General features: G+C 46.9%; 1 long non-coding RNA gene across 4 annotated transcripts in view; it reads right to left on the bottom strand.

The window, feature by feature from the left end:
- Positions 1 to 23,749, bottom strand: part of LOC131836469 (uncharacterized) — a 33,730-nt gene extending 9,981 nt beyond the window's left edge. The window contains exons 1-7 of one of the 4 annotated variants that reach the window (XR_009355626.1): positions 23,563 to 23,749; positions 18,116 to 18,239; positions 16,980 to 17,143; positions 13,586 to 13,920; positions 11,988 to 12,082; positions 5,119 to 5,203; positions 622 to 1,997 (exon numbers count right to left, since the gene is read on the bottom strand). This is a non-coding gene — a long non-coding RNA (uncharacterized LOC131836469). Of the gene's footprint in view, positions 1 to 621; positions 1,998 to 5,118; positions 5,204 to 11,987; positions 12,083 to 13,585; positions 13,921 to 16,979; positions 17,144 to 18,115; positions 18,240 to 23,562 lie in introns of those variants that run through there. The other 3 variants (XR_009355624.1, XR_009355627.1, XR_009355625.1) reach the window with 3 other exon arrangements.
- Positions 23,750 to 24,138: the final 389 nt, after the last annotated feature.

Here is a 24,138-nt window from a genome sequence, read left to right as displayed (position 1 = left end):
CAGCAACCCCCCCCGGGGGGGGGGGCGGTCAGTAACTGCCCCAACCCAAGACAAGTTCCTAGGAACACCGAACCAGATCCAGAGAGCCAAATTCTTGCCAGAGTTTGGACAGACAAGAAGAGACAGGCTTTCCAGCAGGGGAAGTGCCAAGGTGGGTGTCCACTTGGAGTCCCTCAAGGAGTACACAGGGCTTCTCCAGTCAGATGGTAGGGGTGGGACCAGATTAAAGGAGGGTGTGGATGTCTGGACTTGACCTACAGGCAACAGCGAGTCACACCAAGTTCCTGAGCAGGGAAGTTGCAGGATAAAGGGCTCTAGCAACACTTAGCAGAACTTAGGATGCAGAGTGAGCTGTAACGGAGTCCAGCTGGAAAGCAGCTACAGCTGCGAAGGAGTAAGAAAACACAGATCTGGATGGAGGTCACAGGGGATGAATTAGGAACAAGATATACTGTGAAGAGAAAAGTGTAGGATGCTCTGGCTGACCCCCCCCCCCCCATTGCCAACTGTCAATAGACGCTTGTCTCAGCTGATGCTTGTGTCCATGAACCCTAAACCAGTGACTGCTAATTTTAAGTCAAAGGAAGTTGATGGAAGCCCCCAGGGAGTGGAGAGCTCGCAGAATAAACAAGAGATTGGGAAGACCAGGCTCGGGAAAATCAGGAATTGAGGGCTCTAGAGAGCCAGAAGCAGGTCATGGCCAGTGCAGCAAGACTTCAGCACCGAGGGTGCATCTGCTTTTGTAAATGACCTCTAACCTCTCACTGTCCTCAGCTCACTTATTCAGGATCTGAACCGAGGCAAGAATATCCATTGGCCAGGTGGAGACCGCATTCCTGTCCTGACTGGGCAGGGAAGGGGATGGAGTGGAAAGGATTTGGCTCCTGCGGCTCTCTTTCGCCCTCTTTTGTTGAGGGCAGTAGGGATGAAGCAATCGCCCCAAAGGAGGCTAGAATGCTCCAAATGAGTGCTGAACTCCCCAGAAATGACAGCTAGCCTCACCTGGCCCTTGCTTCCATCCCACAGATTCCCCAGGTTGCTGAGACCTCTAACTACAACTATTCCTCTCCTGAAGTTACTACCACCCTTGTAAGGGCCGCTCAAATATCCTGCGTTCCTTGACTTTTGTGCTGTGTTTGATGTTCCCGCGATGACAACAGTGCCTGCCCATGGGCGGGTGGGTGAGTGGTGGGCTCGCCACTGGGCTTACAGAACACCTCAGGATGGTCCCTATCTCCTAGGTAACTTCCTCCCCTACTTCACCTTTATACAGCCCCAAAGCTGTGGGTGGTCCTTCCAGGACCCCCAAGATGAAGCCAAGGTCCTTTGGGTGCACACCCCAGAAGCTGGCCCTGCCTGTGTGGCCTCCCTATCACCCACACACACTTGCCACATTCTGTAGGTCCTCACTTCTGCTGAAAGACCTCTGTACTCCACCGGGGAGCACCAGGTCTGGCGGGGATTAGCTGATTGGTCTTCAGCCTGCAGAACCCCTTCTGCAATCTCCCCGGCATTGCTACACCCTCCTCCTTCCATCCTGCCACACTCGTACATATCTCAACCAAAGCATTTCTCCCCCACCCCCTAGAATTATCACAATGTATGACATTTACTTGCCATACTTTTTCCTATCGGTAAGAAAAGGGATTTGACATATAACTTATAAAAAGTCCTTTTTAACTATAACCCCCCCCCCCCCGTCTCTGTAGAGGTAGCACTCCCCTGAATTTGCTGCGTAGCCTCCAGATCCATTTTATTTACTTTTATACACATATTTATCACGACCAGCGATTAACACCGGGCTCTGGCAGTGTTGATTTTACGGTCGTTTACGTCAGTGTCGTCATGCTCCAGGCGTCGTTCGGCGCACTCGGCTCTCCTGCTCGCGTCATCCCGGAGACCCGCACAGGGGGGCAGACCCGCTTCTCTCTCCCCGTTTGTGTCCCCCTTGGAGGGCAGTGCCTGTGTCTTTTCCACTCTCTGCTTCCAGTTAGGTGCTCAATAAATATGTTTGAATAAATAGGTGAATATGAATATGGCCCAAGAGTTATTTTCAGTATTTCTACTAAGAATGTAAACGTCAGGGCAGCTGCTTCCTTTCCCATCTTGCCTGTCGCCCTCAAGTTCTCAGTTCCAAGTTTTAAATCCACATGGATCCTGCTCCTGCACCCCCTCTCTGAAACCCCCTAATTCCCTATTTGAATAGATGTTTGAGTAATGCAAAATCAGATAACTATAAATGACCGTTTCAGCCAGCTGGAATAAATCAGATGACCAAATCCCAGCCAACAGAAAGGGAGGGCTCATGATGCCTTCTTTTATTTTTTATTTTTTATTTTTTTTTAAGATTTTACTTATTTATTCGACAGAGATCACAAGTAGGCAGAGAGGCAGGCAGAGAGAGAGGAAAGGAAGCAGGCTCCCCGCTGAGCAGAGAGCCTGATGTGGGGCTCGATTCCAGGACCCTGGGATCATGACCTGAGCCGAAGGCAGAGGCCTTAACCCACTGAGCCACCCAGGCGCCCCTGATGCCTTCTTTTTATACATTTAGTTCTTTTTTTTTTTTTTTAAGATTTTATTTATTTATTTGATAGAGATCACAAACAGGCAGCGAGGCAGGCAGAGAGGAAGGGAAGCAGGCTCCCCAGGGAGCAGAGAGCTGGACACGGGCTTGATCCCAAGACCTCGGGATCATGACCTGAGCAGGAGGCAGAGGCTTTAATCCACTTAGCTGCCCAGGAGCCCCTATACATTTAGTTCTTTTTCATTATACAGGAAATTCATGTTTCTTAAAAATAAAAAAAGAAAAAATTCAACTAACTCAAGGAAACCTTTCTTACCCAAATACAAACTCATCTTAGTTATAGAGTAGTTCTCAAAATCACTATTTTGAATGACTTCTTTCCTGATTTTATACCATTTTTCTTCATATAGTTGTGTATATACTTTTGTAATCTATTTTAAAATGTAACATACTGTAAGCAGTTTCCATATTATATAAGATATTTAAACATTAAGTCTTAATTGTTGCATAATATCCAACAAGTAAATACTGTAATTTACCAAATCGCTTCTCTAATATTATTTAGCTTATTTCCACTTTTTTTTAAAGTACTGGAAAGCATGTTGGCCACAGAGCTTTTTATGTATTTAAGTTTATACCTTTGGGATGGCATTTCATGAGTATGTATTGGGCCAAAGGGATGGGCTTAAGAGGGCTCCTTACAGTACTGCCAAATCAGTGCAGTTTACAAATGCAAGCCTCTCTCCTCCCAGCAGTGTGTTAGTAAGAACACTTCTTCTACAATGGCACTTTTTAACCCTGGATATCACACATTTTTAAAGTCAGCCATTTTGACAGAGGGAAAATACATCCTATTTTAAGTTTAATCATTTGATTATTATACCTTTTCAATTGGTTAATAAACAATTGTTCTTTTTTCGGTGATTTGTCTGGTCATATTCTCTAACCTGGAGTAATATTATTTTTCTTTGCCATTTAATATACAATAAGAATTTTAACACTTTGTCACCTTGCCTATCAATCAATATCTTCTACCAGGTTTTCTTTTAATTTTTAAAAAACTCTATAATACTGGACTTCATTGAAATGTTTTACCATGGTATTACATCTCAGGAATACTGTATGTTTTCTCATGCTGTTTTCTGAGAAAAGTACATTTTGTCCCACAAGGTATAAGCTACTTCTGCGCTATTCCTGGGAAAGGATTTCACTGTCTATATTTTATTGGGTTGCAGAGACATAGGCCTGCCTACAGGTGTATGTTCCTCCCTTCCACAGGAAATAGTCTTTACTCATCTCGGCTCCATGTGGCTTAAAATGTTTTAAATCAAATCTATCAATCTTTTCCTGTATGATTATTTATCTTTCAAATATTTATTTATTTATTTTAGAGAGAGAGAGCAGAAGGGGGAGAGGCAGAGTGAGGGAGAGAGAGAATCTCAAGCAAACTCCACAGTGAGCACAGAGCCCAATGCAGGCCTTGATCTCTTGACCCTGAGATCATGATCTGAGCTGAAACCAAGATCAGACGCTCAACGGACTGTACCACCTAGGCACCCTTGACTATTTCTTTTAAACTTAGTTCTTTCAAATCCAATGATTTTGTTCCTTATTTTGTTTTGTTTTTCTTTAGATTTTAGGGTTTTTGTTGTTGTTTGTTTGTTTGTTTTTTTAATATCTAACTTCAAATCCACCTGGGATTTATTTTCGTGGGGTGGATCTAAGAACAGTTTAGAAATAGGCAACAAAAGCATATTTATAGTCTCTGACCCACTTTAGAGGTTTACCTCTAAGGAAATAATTCAAAATAAAATATTTGCAAAGGTGTTCATAGCAGCACTATTTATAATAGCAAGAGTGTAAAAAGCCCAGACATCTACTTGCAGAGAAGTTAGGCAAACTGTGACACAGAAGAGGAGAAAGAAAGGTGTGTGTGATGAATTTTAAAAGAATACAAAAATGTACCTACTGTATGCTTATAGTTACATATAATCATGCACGAATTAAGACCACAGCCTGGGAAAAAGACACAAGTGGTAGTGTTGTGAGTAAATTACTTATTGTAGCTGGGTAGGTGGTGTTTGTCCCTTTCTTGAAAGGTGTCAGAAAGTGGATCTGGAGATGGGGTGGGTGCTCCTGGGTGAATTATTTTCCCTTTCCCTAGAATTACTTAAATTCTATTAATATCAGCAACAAGAGATTTATTGCACAAATACAGTAGCTCCTGACATTTGGAATGGATGGGTTTCAAGAACTTTGCTGATCTGCAAATATGCACATAAGGAAACATGCAGCTCCTCCCCTGCTGAATCATATCTTCTCAGAGAGTCCTTGTGTGTCTTTTGCTTATTTTTGCATCCTTTCAACCATTGCTAGTTTTATCTCTCCCAGGATGTTCTTTTTTTTCCCCCCACAAAGAAAAAGTGCTGAATACCCCTGCCCCCACCCACACTTGACAAGAACTACCCTGTAGCCAAGATGAGTGGAGGCTTCCAAGTCTTGACAGCTCAGGTGCTGGAGAGACAGCCAGGTTCCCTCACCGGTAAGTGATTCTCACTTCAGCCCTGGCCAGGAGGCACAATTCTAATGCTGACCTTGCAAAATCACCGTCCTGACATCAGAGGCTTGCTCTCAAATAATTGAGCCAAGAAGGTCAATTCTGTAAGTCTTACGAGTCTTCTGGAAAAGAAGGAAGTTGTGGCAGACTGTTACATTGTGGGAGACGGTGCCCTCCCAGGAAGCCAGCTTCCCCCAATCTTCGTCCTTGTGAAGTCCCGCCCACAGCGGCTGTGCTCTTAACCACGTGTCTGCCTTTGACCAATGAGACTTTAAGGAGGCACGATCCAAGTATAGCCTTGATAAGTGCCTGGGCTTTAGGTCTTCTTGTTAAACTCCCTCTTAGAACCCCGCTGCCATGCTTTAAGGAAGTCCTGGCTAGCCGGTGGGAGTGTGGTGATGCCTGCGAGAATGAGACATCTCGTGGAGAAGGGCAGGGGTGGGTGCACAGCTGAGTTCCAGCCATTGCAGCCATGGGAATAACACCATGTGGAGAAGAACCTCCCAAACAATCCACAGGATCGTGAAAAATAATAAATCAAGGTAGTTTCAAGCCACCAAATTTGGGGGTTGTTTGTGAAACGGTGACAGATAACTGGAATACGTGGAAATATACATACGGTAGGTCCTATAGGATGTTAAGTCAGAGTAAAATACAAAAGAAGGCATACAGTTATCAATCCTATGTAAACATGCATGCTTATACTACAACCAGTCCTAAAAGCCACTCACTTTAAAATTACAGAAAATATTTGCTGCTTGTTAGGTTCATTTTTTTTTTTAAGGGCTTAAATTCCTGTTAGTTAACATACAGTATAATATTAGTTTCAGGTGAACAATACAGTGATTCAACACTTCCATACAACACCCAGAGCTCATCACAACACTGTGCACTCCCTACTCCCCATTGCCTATTTAACCCATCCCCACCCCCGCAACCTCCATTCTGGTAACCATCAGTTTGTTCTCTATAGTTAAGAATCTGCTTCTTGGTTTGCTTTTTCTCTCTCCTTTTTTCCGCCTTTGTTCATTTGTTTTGTGTCTTAAATTCCACATATGTGTGAAATCTATCATATGGTATTTGTGTTTCTCTGGCTTATTTCGTTTAAAATAATACTCTCTAGCTCCATCCAATGACAAGATTTCATTCTTTTTAATGGCTGCATAATATTCCATAACATCTCATATCTCACATCTTCTTTGTCCATTCATTTTAATGCAGTAGCTATCAAAATATCAATAGCATTTTTCACAGAGCTAGAACAAAAAATCCTAAAATTTGTATGGAACCACAAAAGACCCCAAGTAGCCAAAACAACCTTGAAAAAGAAAAGCAAAGCTGGAGGCATCACGATCCTGGACTATAACTTATATTACCAAGCTGTAGTGATCAAGATAGTATGATAGTGGCACAAAAATGGAACGGAACAGAAAACCCAGAAATGAACTCACGACTATATGGTCAATTAATCTTCAACAAAGCAGGAAAGAATATTCAGTGGGGAAAAAAACAAGTTCTTCAATAAATAGTGTTGGAAAAACTGTACAGCAGCATGTAAAAGGATGAAACTAGGCCACATTCTTAAAACATACACAAAAATAGATTCAAAATGGGACCCCTGGCTGGCTCAGCTGGTAGAACATGAAACTCTTGATGTCAGGGTCATAAATTCGAGCCCCATGTTGGGTATAGAGATTATTATAAAAAAGTATACTTAAAAAAAAAGATTCAAAATGGATTAAAGATCTAAATGTGAGACCTGAAACCATAGCAATCCTCGAAGAGAACACAGGCAGTAACTTCTTTGACATTGGCCATAGCAACTTCTTTTTAGATATGTCTCCTAAGGCAAGGAGAAAAAGCAAAAATAAACTATCGGGACTACCTCAGAATAAAAAGCTCTGCACAGTAAAGGAAACAATCAATAAAACTAAAAGGCAACCTACAGAATACAAGATGTTTACAAATGACATATCTGATAAGGAATTGGTATCCAAAATATATAAAGAACTTATAAAACTCAACACTCAAAAACTGAATAATACAATTGAAAAATGGGCAGAAGACATGAACGGATATTCTTGCAAAGAAGACATACAGATGGCCAACAGACCCAGAAGATGCTCAGCATCACTCATCATCAGGGAAATACAAATCAAAACTATAATTTCACCTCACTCCTGTCAGAATGACTAAAATCAACAACACAAGAAATAACAGGTGTTGGTGAGGATGTAGAGAGAGGGGAATCCTCTTATACTGTTGGAAGGGATCCAAACTGGTGCAACCACTCTGGAAAACAGTCTGGAGCCTCCTTAAAAAGTTAAAAATAGAACTACCCCACAGTCCAGTAATTGCATTACTAGGTATTTACCCAAAGAATACCAATACTAATTCAAAGGGACACATGTACCCCAGTGTTTACAGCAACATTATCTACAATGGCCGAATTACGGAAATAGCCCAAGTGTTCATTAGGTTATTATTTAAGTAGACATCTCTTTGAAAGTGCTATAAGGAATTTCAAAAAGTCTATCATGGCTCCTGTTTTCAAAAACTTCCAGTCCTTGAGACAAGTCATGTCAGGGAACTCTTGGGAAAAATACTTATGACCCCCCAGCCCCGAGAGGGACTGGCTGAATGGAAGAAGTTCTGGGATCTGCAGAAAGCCAGTATGTCTTCCAGGAGAAGCAACTGACATCCTCTTTTTATGGAAAAGTGGGTCTGAGTAAGGAAGTTCTACCGAAGCAACGTTCTGTGCACGTGTGCATGTGAATGTGTGTGTGCCCATGCACGCAAGCAAAAAGTAGTCTGACCTCAAAGCCTCCCCTGACCCTGGCCAGTCCTGAGCTTCTCCGATCTTGGCAGTCCTGGGTTCAGTCCCCAGGTTCAGGGACCTGCCTGAGACTCACTGACAAGTCTTGACCTCTCTCAACACTTCCAGTCAGCTCCAGACAAAACCATGCCGTGGTGGCCATCACCAAGCGGGTGCCATGATGGAGATGTCACGTAGGCTGTTCTAAAGGTGACTGAATTCTTGTTGGCTAAAATACACCATATGTGAGCCTTGGGCAAAATTAGGAAGCTTATAGCATGAGTAAGGAGGGCATGACATCTGGAAAAGTACTTTGTAAAAAGAAACAACTGAAGGAACGTTGCAAAGCAAGCAACCAACGAAACAAAATTTTGGCCTCCATCCTTCTAATTTCTTGACTAATGACAGTAAAAGTCCATATACTTTACAAAATATATTTATAAGAGCAAATGGACATTCATGAAAAAAAATCAGAAACCATTGATCATGTTTTGAGTGAAAGCTTTTGAGTATGATTTCATGTCTTATTCATAGGCAAATTTTCTGTTGGCACTATTGCTTTAGGTTCATGAGAAGGATTCATAGTTTGACATTTCTCAGTGTTCTAGAAGGACACCCTGGCTACCAATGCTGAATCAGTCTTTGATGCTCCGCAGGAACACAGCAGTTCCCTCAGCCATCCCAGACTCAACCATTTCTGAAAAGGTGAGAGCTCTCTTCCTGCCAACTGCAAATCTTGTAACTGAGCCCAGTTCAGCCAAAAGTTTAGGGGTCAGGAAATCCTGGTTCAATCTACTTGTTTAAAGGGAACAACACTGTTCTTGCGAAACTCCTGGTTCCCTTTGTGAACTGAAGTACTGAGTCACCTTTCTGAGGTATTCCTGCAATGAGATTCCTATATTTCCCAAGATTTTTTTACTTCATTTTTCCTTGATTAAGAAACGAGTACAGTGAGTAGTCTACTAAAGGTCACAGAAGGTAGAAAGACGCTGGTGTGACAGCTAGGACTGCTTCAGGATCAGGAAATAGGAAGCCGGACGTGCCCTTCTGTTTGCCGAAATCTCCATTCACAGAGGCAGGAAAGATTGCCAGGCCCCTGTCCTGGGAAAGGAGTGGACTGGGTGCACAGTGTTGATTTTCCTCCCAAATTGGAACAGCTCCGCAATCTAATTGGAACCTTTTGTTCCAGCTGCTCAGTGGACCGGGCCTCTGTGATCTTGATAAGGGGAGGTACCTTTCCTATTTTATCTGGCTTCCTAGCCCAGTGTCTTGGCTTGTTTTCCAGCCTTATTGTTTCAGCCTGTTTGAATAACGAAGCTCTCTGGTAAGGGTTCCATAGCCTGCCCTCCAGCAGGCAGCACCAGAGGTGGGGATGGCTCAGGCTGGATCCATTCCTCGTGGGGTCCTTTCCATGCCCACTCTTTGGCTCAGAGGCCCCCTGGGCACCCATGGGTGGGAACTGGGCAAGGATGTCTCACAGCTCCGAGGTCATGGGACTGTTGGAGTCCTCGTGGCGACTTAACAAATAGCCTCCTTGATCTTGGAACCCACCTTGCCTGAGCAGCCTTTGTGACTCCTTGCTCAGAGGATCCCTCAAGGCCCCATCAGGGGCAGGGAGGCTTCCATAGAATCACTTGGGGAGAAGAGGGGCAGTAGAACATAGTGGTTAATGGTGGCCTCCTGGCCTCACCACTTGCCAGCCATGAGGTTTGGAGAACATCATTTAATCTTTCTGTGCCTCAGTTTTCTCATCTTCAAATTGGGGGTTTTGGTAGTTCCTCTTCATAGGGTTGAAAGGATCAATCCAAATGCCATGGTAAAGTTCTCAAGAACACAACCATTAGTATTAGTCGTAAGGTAGTGCAGAGAATAGGAAGTCTTTATCTGCTCTGCTCCAGATAATAACCCCAGTTGGTTCCTGTTAATCTGGCCCAACCCTCATCCCCACCCCTGCCTGGGCTGCAGAAGGCCTTGTCCCAGCTGGAATGGCCCATGAATCAGAAGTCAGACCTTCTTCGATCTTAGTCCTTAGATTTCTGTGGCTTCTGTCCTCGGATGACTGTTCACCCAAGTTCAGTTGGACACGAAGGTAGAGGAAAATTGCCTAGGAATCTGTGTACTGTGGCTGAGAAAAGAGCACTGACATTACACGGAAAATGTGGATTGATATAGGAGAAGGTTCATGTTTATAGTCCACTTTGGGAGAGCCTAAGGAACAGGATTTCAGGGAAGGGGACTGTCACTGGAAGGAGGCAGCATTTACTTTCCTTAATTTGCTAGATCATCCCTCCCCAGCTTCTGAACAACCAGGTTTCAACGAAGTATCTTTGACCTAGGCCTCTGGGCCTTTGGGCAAAGGGTTTAGAAAAGCTGCTCAGAAGACAGCTTAGTGTCAGAGGAGAGCAGAGCTGGCGGGAAGGGGGCTGTTCCAGGCTGGGATTCTGGGTTCTAGCCCGACTCTGCAACCCAGGCCACTTCCATGTCTGTGCAATTAGGGTGGTCAGGAAGTTGGTCAGAAGCTCCCCAGCCTCTCCTCTGGCTTGCGGAGTCCTGGGTCCGTGGCACTCCAGTCCCTGCCCCCACCCGAGCCGCGTATCTGTGCACCTGGAGAAGCCCTGGCAGATTTCAGCTGACTCATGTTACCGTAACAGGATGCCTTTCGTATTGCTCTCTGGACCTGGAAAAAACCGAGAGTGCCAAGGGTGGCCCAGTATGTGAGCGTTTCCTGTTTCTCCGAAGGCTCACAAGTCATCAGCATCCCGGGAGCAAGGCAAGCCAAGAAAAAAGGCAACACCTCCCGAAGTGCGCGTTGCTCCAGGCCTCTCCCGGCCCCCACAGCGCCCGGCGTGGCTGCAGCGGGAGCGAGGAGCCGTCATCTCTGGCCCCGCCATCTCTGGCCCCGCTCTGTCGGTGGGGAAGGAGCTCGCAGCCTGCAAGCTCCAAGAGGGTCCCGCGTGCCCTGCTGAGGGGCCCTCAGTTGGATCCGTGGATGGTCGGACTGACCCCTGGTGCTGCTAGGGGCTTCGCATCTGGAGGAATGGGCTCTGCACATTCGTCTGCGGTTTTTCCGCGCCCCCACCCCGGGTATGTCCATCCTTCCAGACACCAGGCCCCATCCGTTCCTTTAAACACACCATACTAGGATGTGCTCCTCTCCGGGCGTCCCCAGGGGCGGTTGGCATTCATGGGGGTCATTTGGGTTGGATACAGTGTGAGTGAGGACTGGTAACAGGAGTGGGACTGAAGTATCTGTTGAGCACCACTGCACAGCAGGTAGTCTGTCACTGCACTGAGTTAAGTAAATGGACTGTGGAGAAAGGCGAGAGGCAGGGTGGGTGGGTGAGGAAGGAGGCTTAGTGCAGAGGGGGTGGGCACCAGCGGCCTTGAACGCAGAGATTGGGGGGTGGAAGAAGGGGAGGGCCCCAAGGCTGAACCCTAAGAGCCCCCAGCAAGACCAGGAGATGGGGCGGCCTTCTCTCCCTGCTGGCCTCCTGCCCAGGGCCGAGAGTGGTGTGGACCACCCAGCCGTGGGGCCACTATCCCCACGAGGAAAGAAAGGAGCTAGCGAGTGGGAGGGGCAAGTGTCTGGCATGGCTAGCTACTCTTTAAGTGGTTTTGTTTTGTCTTTGAAGTTTAGAGATAACCCTATAAAATTAGCTGCATCCAGATGTCTCAAGAGTCAAACAGAGTCACCCCAAAGGACCTGTTGCAGGCTGGATTTGTGTCCTGGGGCCATTCACAGCCAACAGACTTCCTCTGGTGAGCCCTGTGCAGCGCTGGCCCCCTGCACACACAAGCTCTTCTGCGCAGCAGTCACTGCTGCCAGCGAGCTCAGGTCCTCTGTCCAGAAAAGCCCCTGAACCACATGTCCCACCCAGAGACCACTTAGAAATTCCTGCTTCTCAGTCACTGTCCCCTCTCTGGGCCACCCTTGTGCAGAATCCCAGCTGAAGGAAAACTCCAGTGACTGCAAATTACTTAAAAATGAAACTCAGACTTCTTATCCCTACGATGTAAAGCACCCAGAGGAGTTTTACTCTTACAAAATCCAATAAACCACCCATAGCTGTACCCAGCAAGCAAAAGCATACCTTTGTTGGTAAGCAGAGGAATGACCAAGCAGGTTGGGGACACCGGATCTCATGCCCAGGGGACAACTCTGGGACCAGTCTTGTTTTCCAATAGTCTAAAAAGAGTTGGTGAAAAGTGACATTTATTGGATACTTTCCAGCTGTGTGAATGTGGACAGGTTCCTAAACCCTTTGTGCCCCCAACTTTTTATCTATAAAATGAGAATACTTTTCTCCCCTCTTAGGGTTTGGTGAGAATTAAATGAGTCCATCTCTGTCACATACATGGATGGTGGCTGGTGCACAGAAAAATGGGAGTTAAGTGTTACTTCGATATCAGCTATTACCTTGTGCCCGCCCAGAGTGGGGACACAGTTTCTGCTTTTGGGACTGAAGTTTCAGAGGTTCCTCAAAACCAGGGCCAGCTGGCCATTAAGTGGAGCCGTGGGTCTTCCGATGTCCCTTCCCTGGGGAGAGATGTCTCCAGAACTCTCTCTCTCTAGACCCTGCCTCATCTAGCCCGCATGCCAGGCACCTGCACCTGCCTTTGGGGCCCTCGTTGGTGGAAAGTGGCCCCGAGTTAGGATTTAGAGGATACTCCGTGTAGCAGCAAAGTGACCTTCCTCTCTGGACCTCAGGGCTCCTGTCTGTCAATTAGAGATAATTGCCCTGCCCACCTACCCACATGCAGGGGGCATTTAAAGACCAAATGCAGAAGAAATATACATTCTAAATGTATAATTTAATGTACCTAAATGTAACATCAGGAGTCTCCACTGTGCCTCCAACCCCCATCTACCCTCTCTAAAGCTCAGCTGGGGTGGAAGAGATTAGAATAGACCAAACTCAGTAGGTCTGCAGAGGCCTGGGGTGGGGGGTTGGGGGGGTTCCTTAACCACCGACAGTCTCCGTCTGCCCCCAGGCGAGACTGCTAGGAAGAGGTGGGACTGAGTATGAAGCAAACCTAAGCAAACCTTTGCGAACCTAAAGCTCTGAGCTGCCGCTGAGGGTAAGGGAAAGTGCCTGGGAAAGCATGGGGCCCTGTGGCCAGAGCATCACCCAGTGGGGGAAATAAAAATAGAGATATGGCTCTCCCCTTCCCCACCCCAGCTGAGGAATGTCTGCATAAAAAGCCACCCTGAACTTACACGGAAGCAACACACAAATTACACTGATGGAAGGAAACGCTGGGAGTGTGGGGCCTAGCACTGGCCTGGCACTTCATGGGGACACCATGAATTTGTTCCCCTCGTGCGCATGTGCACACACGCTCTGCTCCACTTGGCCTCACACCAGGCTTTCTGCAAGTGTAAAGTACCTACTGTGTGTTACTGTGTACAAAGTGCCTACTATGTGTTGGTTCCGGGAACCAGCCTTAAGAGCTGGACTTGACCTCTGGGAGCTGCCAGTTTAGTGGTTGAGACAGACTTGAACCCAGGAGAGAATGAGAGCCTTAACAGGAGTCCCGGAGGGTGCTCCAGAGCTGGGAGTGCTAGTAGATGGTCCTCCAGGCTGAGGGGACAGCACGCAGAGCAGGAGGGGGCAGGAGCTTTGAGGTGACTGTGAGGCATGGGTTGGGCAGAGGGAGGGTCCTTGGCTGGTATTTTCTTGTTACATACCTCCTTGATTTATTCTTTGGTACTTCCTGGAGAAGCAGGACCTTGGCTGCCCACCTTTACTGTAGTTGCCCAGTCACACAGCTCTCTGAGGGGAGTGGCCTCTGGATCCCCTGGAAGCGCTGTCTTTTCTGACAGAGGGTCTCTCAGCAAGCTTCCGGAGCCAGAGTAGATTCTGGGTGAATGCTGTGGCTCTAGTAGAGGCTGCAGCCTGAGGAACAGTGTGTGGAAGTCTGGCTCCATGAGCATCACAGCTCGGTCGCAGATGGGTGAGGGATGTGGGCGCCCTGCCAGTCAACAGGGAACTGCACAAGGGGTTTGCACAGGCCACTCTATTCCTGTAGTCACCAGGATGAAGCTGAAGTTAGCGGGGGTCCCCGGCTCTCAGGCTCCAGCATGGGTGAAGCCTGCTTCCCAGTCAATGCGCTTGGAAAAGCCCCTGCCTCTACCACGGGCCGTAGAGTGCTGTGTAACTTCCTCTGTGGGTCTGTGCTCCACCAAGGGCTGAGGGAAACGGGGCCATGAGTCAGGCCTCAGCCCGTCACTGATAAACCACCAGCTGCCCAGCCTCCACTCTGCACGCAGTGGACACTGGGATGGCTGCCCATTGCCTTCTCCCATCACCACTCTGTCCTATGTAGGACATGTGGGGCTGCTCCACAGGGGGTCAGGCAGATAGGAGTGGGTCCCATGAGCTTCCAGGGTCAGGACCCGAGGTGCCCGCCACCAGCAAGCTGTTTCACCTGGGCTTGATCACACCACTCAACTCGAGGGTAAGAACATTCTCCACCTTCCCCTCAAGCTCAGGAGACCTGCAGGGGGAAATCTGCTCTTCTCAGAAAAAGGTACTTAGCTTAGGTAATTTAAAAAAAAAAAAAAAAATCTGCGGTTACTTCAACTGCCTTCAAGGAATTCACCGTGTAGGGACAGGCTTGGAAACGCAACAGCTGGCTTTTAGAAAACAAGAAGGATTATCTTTGGATCACTTGTTCTGAGCTGACGGAACCCCTCAGGGTGGGGAGGCACAGGCTGGAGTGCCAGTCATACTTCTGGGCAATTTAAAGCCACGTGCTCTGTGTCACCAAGACAGTGACTCAGCCATGTGCCTGCCAAAGCTCATTCACAGAAGGACGAAACTGCTCACTAGGCATTTTTTAAAGAGAGGGCCCTTCGCCTCCTGGAGGGAACCCGGAGATACACAGGAGGGGAGACTTTCCAGCCGTCCAGGACAGTGGCCCTCAGAGCTAGGACGGGGCTTGGGGGAGTGGGTCGCTTCTGTTCCGTCAGCCCCTGGCTTTCCATCCGTGTCTGTTAGATGACCGAAGGCACACCAGAAGAAATGACGTGAAGCTAGCGCAAAATCCTAAAGCCCATACTTTCCTAGGCGTGTCTTCCCTGTTGTCCCGTAGCTCAGCAGACAGAAGCGATGCTTGAGTGGTCCCCACAAGGGAGCAGACGCCCAGTGGGGAGCAAAGGGATCCGTGCACCCCAAGGACTCCCCCTTTCTTTCAGTCCCTCCAAGAAGGTAGGAGTTAGCCCCAAACACCTGGAGGGAATAAGGCTTCTCATGTCTGGTCTATTTCTGGGATTATGAAGAGTGTATGTTGGCTGAAGCCATCAAAAGGTATTTTTTAAATTATTTTGTTCCTTAAAAACAAAAACAAAGGCCTGGTGACAGGTGCTCAGTCCAGGCTAGACCAGCACAGCCAGGCTGGGAGGCGTGGGCAGATACTTGGGGGCCTGGCCAGGCTGCCCTGCCAGGGCGGGCAGACAGGTCCTCATCCTGCAGGCGCCACCCACCCATGGCACCGCCTCACATCTTGAAATCCCCACCTTCAGCTGCTCCTGGGAGTCCGAGAGCCCTCTGTAGGCAGCTGCCACCTCAAGAGTCCCCACTTCCGGAAGCATCCCGGCCATATTGGCTGGGGTTGGCTGGGGTTGGCTGGGGTGGGGGGTGGTTCTTGCCTTTTCTATCCTTTTCACTTCCTTTTTCTTTCTTTGCCATCTCCTGACTTAATTTAATTGTCAGCCTGGCTGGTGGTGGTGACCAGAGACCGGAGAGGGTGTCCCGCTAGACAGACTCCCCAGTAGGGGCGAGAGTCCAGCAGCAAGGACAGGACCCGCAGGACCAATAGATCCCGCTTATCTCCCTGGAGACTTGGTTTCCGGGGCCACCCCGAAGATACCAGTTAGGGCAGGAGAGGACAGGGGCAGGGTAGGGCACCAAGATTTGGGTCCCTCAGAGAAGAGGACAGCAAGAAGGACATCAACAGGGTTATTAGGCTGATGGCCTTAATGGCCCAAACACCAAATATGGGTGGATCAGAAACACAGCAGGCATTGGTGACTACAAAATGCAAGTTGGCGGGGCACCTGGGTGGCTCAGTGGGTTAAGCCTCTGCCTTCGGCTCAGGTCATGATCCCAGGGTCCTGGGCTGGAGCCCTGCATCAGGCTTTCTGCTCAGCAGGGAGCAGATCTCCCTCTGCTCTCAGCAGGGAGCAGATCCCTTGTGATCTCTCTCTGTGTGTCTAATAAATAAATAAAATCTTTTTTTTTTTTTTTTTAAGAAAAATGCAAGTTGGTTCTGTGCTTAGGGCTGTGATGTCCCTGCAGAAGGATGATTTCACCTGCCAGGCGCCATCCAGAGAAGTGCCTTTTTACCATTCTCTGCACCAATGAAAACTCTCATGGCCAGTAGTTTTCAATGACTGTTGTCTCTAAAAGGAAATTGGGGCTGCATTTTCCCACAAGAATTTCAAGGAATTGTGATTACTCAGAATTCCCTCGTGACATTATTGTGAACATTTGAGAAATTCCCAATGCCTCCTGTTGCCCTGAGTGCGGGAAGCCAGGGATAACCCAAATCACACACAACCCAGAGAGAATAGTTCATACCAACTGCATAAACTATTGCATAACTACAATGGGGTTGCTTTTTCTCCTTCTCCTTCTTCTTCTTCTTTTTTTTTTCTTTTATAATGAAAGGAAATGCAAATGAAACTGTAATGACTTCTGGTAAAATTGTGCTTAGAAGATGACTTCCTACTCCCTATCTTTCCCCTCCCCTCGAAAGCCCTCCTCTCAAGATCTCTTCTCCAGGTGCTTAGTTCCCATAGCAGTTTTCCAGGATCGGGAAGGGACATGGGACAGTCCAGGTAATGAATTCTGGGAGACCTCCCACTTTGGGACGACCCAAAGCTTTGCTCAGGCCCAGAGACAGATGCAGGGGCTCTCCAGGCTAGAAGAACCTCTGGCCACCAGCCAAATTCCAATGCCAAGTGCAACTCCAATCATGAAAAAGATGTGGAAAGTCTTGCCAAATATTAAAGACTGCCAGGAAAAAATAAAGGGCCTGCATCACCCTCCTCCCTCACTCCGTGGAGAGAAACAGCTCACCTTTGTTACTGACATCCATGGACGATGGGTGTGCAGGGGCTGGATATGTCCAGGGGAGTCTAACCAGAGGGTTGCCAGAAAACCCCAAAGAAGTTGCCTGGTCATATGCATGCAGCAACACTTGGGAGTTTGTCCTCTCAAGGGCCACAAGACAGAAGAGAATTCTGGGGAAAAAAAAAAAAAGTTTCCTAGAATTATCTACCTGGAAAAGGCTGTAGGCAGGTAGACATATGTCTCATTTCTAAATAATGATTTGTTTTTCTAAGAAAAAAAAAGAGACAAAAGAAAAGAAACAAAAGAAAAAAGGAGAGGGAGGGGAGAAGAAAGGAAGAAGGAAGAAAGAAATGGGAAAGAGGGAAGGAGGGTGGGGGAGGGGAAGGAAAGGGGATAGAAATGAAAAGGAGAAGGTAAAAGTTCTGGGGCCATGCTGTTCAGCAGGGCAGCTTCTGCTCACATAGGACAATTGAGCCCTTGAAATACACCTGATCGGAACTGAAATGTGCTGTAAATATAAAACAGATGCTGCATTTCAGACGTAGTATGAAGAAAGGCATGTCAGTAATATAATTGTTACTGGTCACCTGAGTGGCTCAGTCAGTTAAGCATCTGGCTTCAGCCCAGGTGGTGATCCCAGGGTCCTGGAATCGAGCCCTGCATCGGGCTCCCTGCTTAGCCCGGAACCTGCTTCTCCCTCTGTCTCTGCCCCGCCCCGGCTCATGCTCTCTTTCTCTCTCTCTCATAAATATCTTTTTATTTTATTTTTTTTAATTTGTTTTTATTTATTTGTCAGAGAGAGAGAGAGAGTGAGCACAGGCAGAGTGGCAGGCAGAGGCAGAGGGAGAAGCAGGCCCTCTGCTGAGCAAGGAGCCTGATATGGGACTTGATTCCGGAACGCCGGGATCATGATCTGAGCTGAAGGCAGCGGCTTAACCAACTGAGCCATCCAGGCATCCCTCATAAATATCTTTTTTAAAACATCTTTAAAAAATAGTAAGGTCCCTTAAAAAAATAAATATCAATTACATGTTGAAATCATCATGTAATCATTTGGGAGATTTGGGATTAAAATAAATTAAAATAAATGTCACCTATTTTTTACCCTTTTTAAATGGGTTACAGTTTACATTTACAGTTACCTCAGCGGTGCACTCCATTTCTTTGGCAGCGCTGTCCAGAGACTTGTCCTCAGTGGCGAGTCCTAGGCCCACTTCTACTTCCCACTGAACTGCAGAGGTCCTCTGCTCCGCCGCTTTCCCTGGACTGAAAGTCAAGCAGCCCAGATGTGAGATGTCTTCTTAGATTCTCCAGATAAGATCCAAGTAGAGTCTCAAGCAGTCATTTTTGACCTTTTAAAATCCTCTGCTTCGAAGGAAGGGCACACAGGGGCTTTTTTGCGCTCGTTTGAGAGAGTCGGTAGGTAGTTGTGTGAGAGCCACGGAAACTTTGAGTAGGATGTGTGAGTCGTGGGAGGTTGGGGTTAGGCCTCAGTGGGGACTAAGGCATTGAGAGACACTGTTCAAGTTTGAATCCAGGTTCACCGGTCAACCTTTAGAATGTTTGGAAGCCGCGCCACAGAACATCGCGGCAACACTAATAGAACGTTTCTTGCAAATACATTACATGTTAATAAACTGAATTTTAATTAAATAAACATTTCTTCCAAGAATAGGCATTACCTGTACCCAGAGTACCTGAGGCCATGAGGGTGCAGCCGGCTGCTGTGGGGCCCCGCAGGACAGAGAGGAGGTCTGTCTGTCTGGAGGTGGGATGCGGGAGGGGAAGGGTCCAGGTATCCACTGTCCACAGGCTCGGTTTCCCAGGTCCCTAGCCTCTGCGTGCGAACTTTTATCAAGTCGCAATGATATCATACTTGCATGTCTTACTTTATACTTCTTTCTCATAAATGCTCATAAGCATTTTCCATGTTCCTATATAGGCCTCATAGTCTCCTTTTTTAGTAATTAACTAATACTCCTCCCAGGGACTGTATCATTTTGTAACCTTCTGCGGGACATTCAGTTTCCACTTTTGTTCTTGAAGTAAGATAGCAGCAAAAGTGCAATTTGCTTTCCTTGCTTTCTTTCCTTTTGGATTTAAATTGCCTTATAATTAATTCCCAGGAAAGAAAGAAATACCGTATTTAGGGGTTTGAATTCTTTCCTAGTTCTTGATAGATAGTGCCAAGGTGCGGTCCGAAAGGCGTGTGCAAACTTACATTACACAGCAAACTTACAAACACAGCAATGGACGGGAATACTAAGTTTCTTGCAACTTTGCCAGAATTGAGATGTTGTATATATATGTACACACATGTATATGTGTATACTTATTTTTATAGCATTTAAATTTGCAAACATATGTATAGATGTATGTACATAAATATACATATGTATATATTTGGAAATTGTATTGCAGATTTTTTGAAATTTGAGATTTTTAAAGCTTTTATGAGCAAAATATTTATAGACGGGTAACACAGTATATACACATTTTTTTCCCCCCTGAAAATGCCAAGACATTGTCTTGAGCATTTCCAGACTTGAAATGCATTTCTGTTTTTAAATCATTCTGCACGGAAGATATGTCTCTTTTTCTCTGTTTATTAATTTATTTAATCATTTCTTTATATAAATATGGACTCATTTTATTTTTGGGGTTATACTCCAATTAATTGTATTGCTCAAAATCTTCCAGCTCAGGCCATTGGGAAGTTTTTCATTTGGCTCCTGTGGCCCTTTGATATGTCCCCATCAATGGATTTGTAAGTACCTCCTTACTTTCTAGCACTCCAGGATGCTCCAGGCTCATCTTGCTCAGCCCAAGAGTCAGTTCGTTCTCCAAGGAGCTCTGTCATTGGATAATGGTTCTAGAAACCAAGATTTAGCAGCTCAATGTGCTAATTGCTATGAGGGTGTCTTCCTCAGGCTCTCAGGTGACACTGAAAAGACTGTGTTTACTGGCCTGCCTCGGGGGTGAATTCCTATAAGTGAAATTTCTGGATCAGAGTGACTTCACGCTAAACGCGTTGTTACTGCTTAATTACCCTCCAAAAAGATTGGAGTGATTTTCACTCTCCCCAGAGGTGCTTAAAAGCACCTGTTTTCCCACCATATCTCCAATACTGGTAGTAATCCTTAACATCTTTACTAATCTGATGAGTGGAAAATGGAATCTCCATGTTTGAATTTGAACTTTTTTTTTTTTTGAATTGATGTTTCTAGTTTTCTCATTGTTCATCTGTTACTAAACTTTGAATGTCTTCATTTATCTTGTGCAGACATTTGTAACCTTCCTAATAATAATCTAAAATGACTCTTTAAAACTCTTTGCTGATCTCACCTTTGAGCTTAGCTAGATTTTGCTGAGAAATAAGTGTTCTTGGGGCAGAGTGACAGCAGCCCAGCTGGGGACAGGAGGACTCATTTCCATATCTCCTTGCAGACATCTCCTTATTCGTCCTTCCCAGACCCTTCTAGAGTCTCTCCAGTGCTCCTTCCTTGAGGATGAACTGTTCTAGAACATGTCAGCAATGTGTGCCTGTTGTGGACTTTTGTCACAGTTTCCAGGATGACTGTGACTCAACCCCAGTCCCTGAAGTCTGAGGCTGTCTACCTGGAGAGAGCACTCATTCCCTGGTGCAAACCTGCCCCCTAACCCAGCCTAAGGCCAGCACAAGTTCTAGCTGTGTCTTACCCCCACTACTCCTCTGCTTCTGGTTGCCCCTTTAACTCGTAATGCAATTATACACATGAAACATCCCCAGACATGAACCATTCAAACTACAAAGTTATCCAGTGAAAATATATGGATATTTAACTTCCACACCTCTTTAGAAATATACATGCATAAACATGCATATATCACATATAGATGTTTTTTTTAATGCAACCAGCAGAAACTATACACAGTGTTCTGCACCTTGCTTTCATTTTTAGTTAACAATCTATTTCCAAGATCTTTCCATAACGGCATACGCAGATCTTAATTTCCTTTGGGATGGCTGCATAGTATTCCATTGATGTATTATTGTTTATTTATCTCTCTAGTCCTGTATCAGAAGACATTTGGCTTGTCTCCATTTCTTTTGCCACTACCAACTATGCTACTGTGAACATCCTTGAACAAACATCCTTGTGGCTCTGTGGGGATATGCCACAGTAAATTCCAAGCACTGGAGTCTCAGGTCAAAGAAAATGGGTCCTTGAACTCTGATAGATAGGGCCACTTTGCTCTTGGAAGAGGCTGTTCCAATTTACCCTCCCATCAGCAGTCACTGAAACAGGGTATCCCCCTGTCCTCTCTTACCCAACTTCCAGCTTTGTTACACGCGTAAACGTTCTCCCATCTGAGAGGTGAAAACGTCATCTCATTGATGTCTCAATTTGCATGTCTCTCATTATGCTTGAGAATGCTTAACACTTCAAATGTTAAGAAGTCATTGATAATTTCTGTGAACTACCATATCCTTTAGGAACTATCCTATTGGTTGCCAGTCTTTATCTGACTGATTTATAAGAGTTCTTCACATATGAAGGAAATTAGTATTTTGTTAGGCATGGTATAATAACTACATTATATTATTATATGTATAATATCTATTATGTATAGAATATAATGTTATATATTATAATGGTATAATAAGTATACTATAATTTAAAATATTATAATAATTCCCGCCTGTTTACTGTATCTTTTGTTTGTAGACTTTTCTTACATACATATTGCCCTTACAGAGTCTGCCTTAGAGCAGGTTAGAATTTCAGTACACATATTTGCGTGTGCAAGAATTGATTTTTTAAATATTTCATCCTCATTTCTGCATTTCTGTTCCCATCCCCCTAAGGTGACAGACACTTTGTCCCATAAATTCAGAGATCAGCTGGTCCTTTCGTCCCACCACAAAGTTCCTGGGATGGTCCTGGATTCCAGTGGGTTTACTCCGTACGTGAGGGGGTCCCTGGAGGCCCTTTGATCCTGCAGCTCAGCTGTTCATGTGGCATCTCCTGGGACTCCCTGTCTGGTCACTCTGGGTTCTCACTTCTTGCCCACGAGACCCCTCTACGGCTGCCCTCTCCTGCCTGGCCCTGTGCTCCGAAGTACACAGGACTCTCTCTACCGCCTGCAGCCGTGCAGAGGCCCATCCACCCGACCCCCCCACCTGACAGCCATTTGTGATCTAGAGCTTTACCGCTTCCTCTGGGTTCATCCTGGGAAACTCAGGCAGGGCTCCCTTCCCAGGACCCCGCCAACATCCGCATACATCTCAACACACCCCCACCTCTGCCCTCTTCCCAAGCCCCGGGACTCTATCTGGTTGGAGAGACTGACACGCCTTGTTATCCCTTGTGAAGGAGCTCCACGTCTGTTCCTCGGTCTTCTGATCCTCTGAGGAGCCGTAATTCTGGAGCTCCCAGACGTCAACAAGACTTTTTCTATGATTTTTCTTTTCTTTCTGTTGTCACATCCCTTTCCTGAGGCAGTGCACACAGAATGGCCAGAAGTGTGTGTGTGTGTGTGTGTGCACGTGGGTGCGCGCACGCACGCACGCAGGCACGCACACAGTTCCTTGGGAGGGAGAGGCCAAGCTTCTCAGGAACCACAGGAGGAAAGCAGCCAGCCTTTCTTAAACCCTGGGAACTTCCCAAGCCTCTCCTAGTGAGTCTCAGCCACACCCCTCACAGCTGGGGGCCTGTCCTCTCTTAGGCCCTCTCTGATACTATCTGAGGCTGCTGTGGGTTTTGTGCCTGCCTGTGCCCCCTTTGTGGGTGGGGGCTGGCCCATCTCGCTATCCTCTGTGGCATCTAGCTTGCACATCTGGGCCCTTCAGATGGATGACACTGAAACACCTGCTGGTTTTAACAAGCCAGCCTGTCCTTGTCCTTAGTACACTCCAAGAAGGCCAGGAAGGTGGGGCATCAGTGAGGAGGGGTTCTTGGGGTGTCCCCCAGATGGCCTCCTCGGCTTCTGCTTTCTCCTGGAAGCTTTCCTCAACTAAGCCCAAGAAGCCAGGGAGAGAAAAAGTTTCTTCCAGAGAGCCCTGTCTTCAGATGAGGCCTCCCCACCCAAGTCTGTCTCCCCTCGCCTCCATCCCTCCTTCACTGGCGTTCTTTCGGGCTGGGGGGCTGGATAGCCTGAAATGACCTCAAACCGTGGGTCCTCAGGAAGGGATGCTAGAGGTAGGAGCTGGAGAGGAGGCCTCCAAACACCACTGAATTCACTCCTCCCATCCCTACTGCACCCCCCAGTTCTAGCTTTACTTTGCCTCTTGCTAAATAAAAACTCCACCTCTAAGCCTTCTGTTCAGGAGGACAAGGTCCTCTGAGGTGCCCCATTTCCTAGAAGTGGACATGGCAAGATAATCCGCTGACCGGTAGGGACACGGAGAGCAGCCTCCTTGCTCGGGACGCCCATGCCCCGCTCCTCCTTTTCTTTGTCTTTCCCCAAGCAGGCCCCACTCTCAGGACAGTGCAGACACACCTTTAGCTGGTCTCCAGCCTTCCAGCCCTTTCTACTGGTCCCCTCCAACACCCTCCGGGGACTCAGCCCGCAAGCTGACCTAGTTTCGCTGACCGTTAGCGCACACCTGTTACCGCACATCTGTCTTGCTGCCTCCAGTTCTTGTCTTTCCCTCAGTAGCTCAGTGTTCATTGTCAGTAGCTTCTCTGAGCAGCACCACCCACCAGCAAGCTCATCTCTGAGCAGAGGCCGAACTCCGGGAAAAGTCTGCAGGGTTGGACATTCGGGTTGGGAGGGGCGGGGTCCAGCCAGCCCCACCTACAAACAAACAAAAACACAGTACTGACCTCACCGAGTGGCGAGGGCTCCGTGTCCTGTGTATATTTCTAAAACACATGTTCTTAGTATCTGTGTAAAGTAGAAAGCACTTTTCATAATCGACACAGCCCCATGTAGCATATATCTTGAGTCATATATATATATATATAAAATTTCTTTCTTTCTTTTTTGCAGGAGGGTGGCGGTAGCCTTGTTAGGGAGGAAAGGTGCACAGGGTGGGGGTAGAAAGAGAAACAGGCCCGCAGCAGCCACGCCTCCTCAAGTAATTCCCTGCACTTTCAGCTGGACTGAATCAAGTTTGGAAACCTGGGGCTGAGCTCCTCACCTCACCCCTGCAGTCAGCGTTCCCCTGCCCCATGCCAGG

This window comes from Mustela lutreola, chromosome 7 (assembly GCF_030435805.1).
Source record: "Mustela lutreola isolate mMusLut2 chromosome 7, mMusLut2.pri, whole genome shotgun sequence".
Lineage (NCBI taxonomy): Eukaryota > Metazoa > Chordata > Mammalia > Carnivora > Mustelidae > Mustela > Mustela lutreola.
Note: the sequence above shows the minus strand (reverse complement) of the source record. Positions and strands in the feature narration are given on the sequence as shown.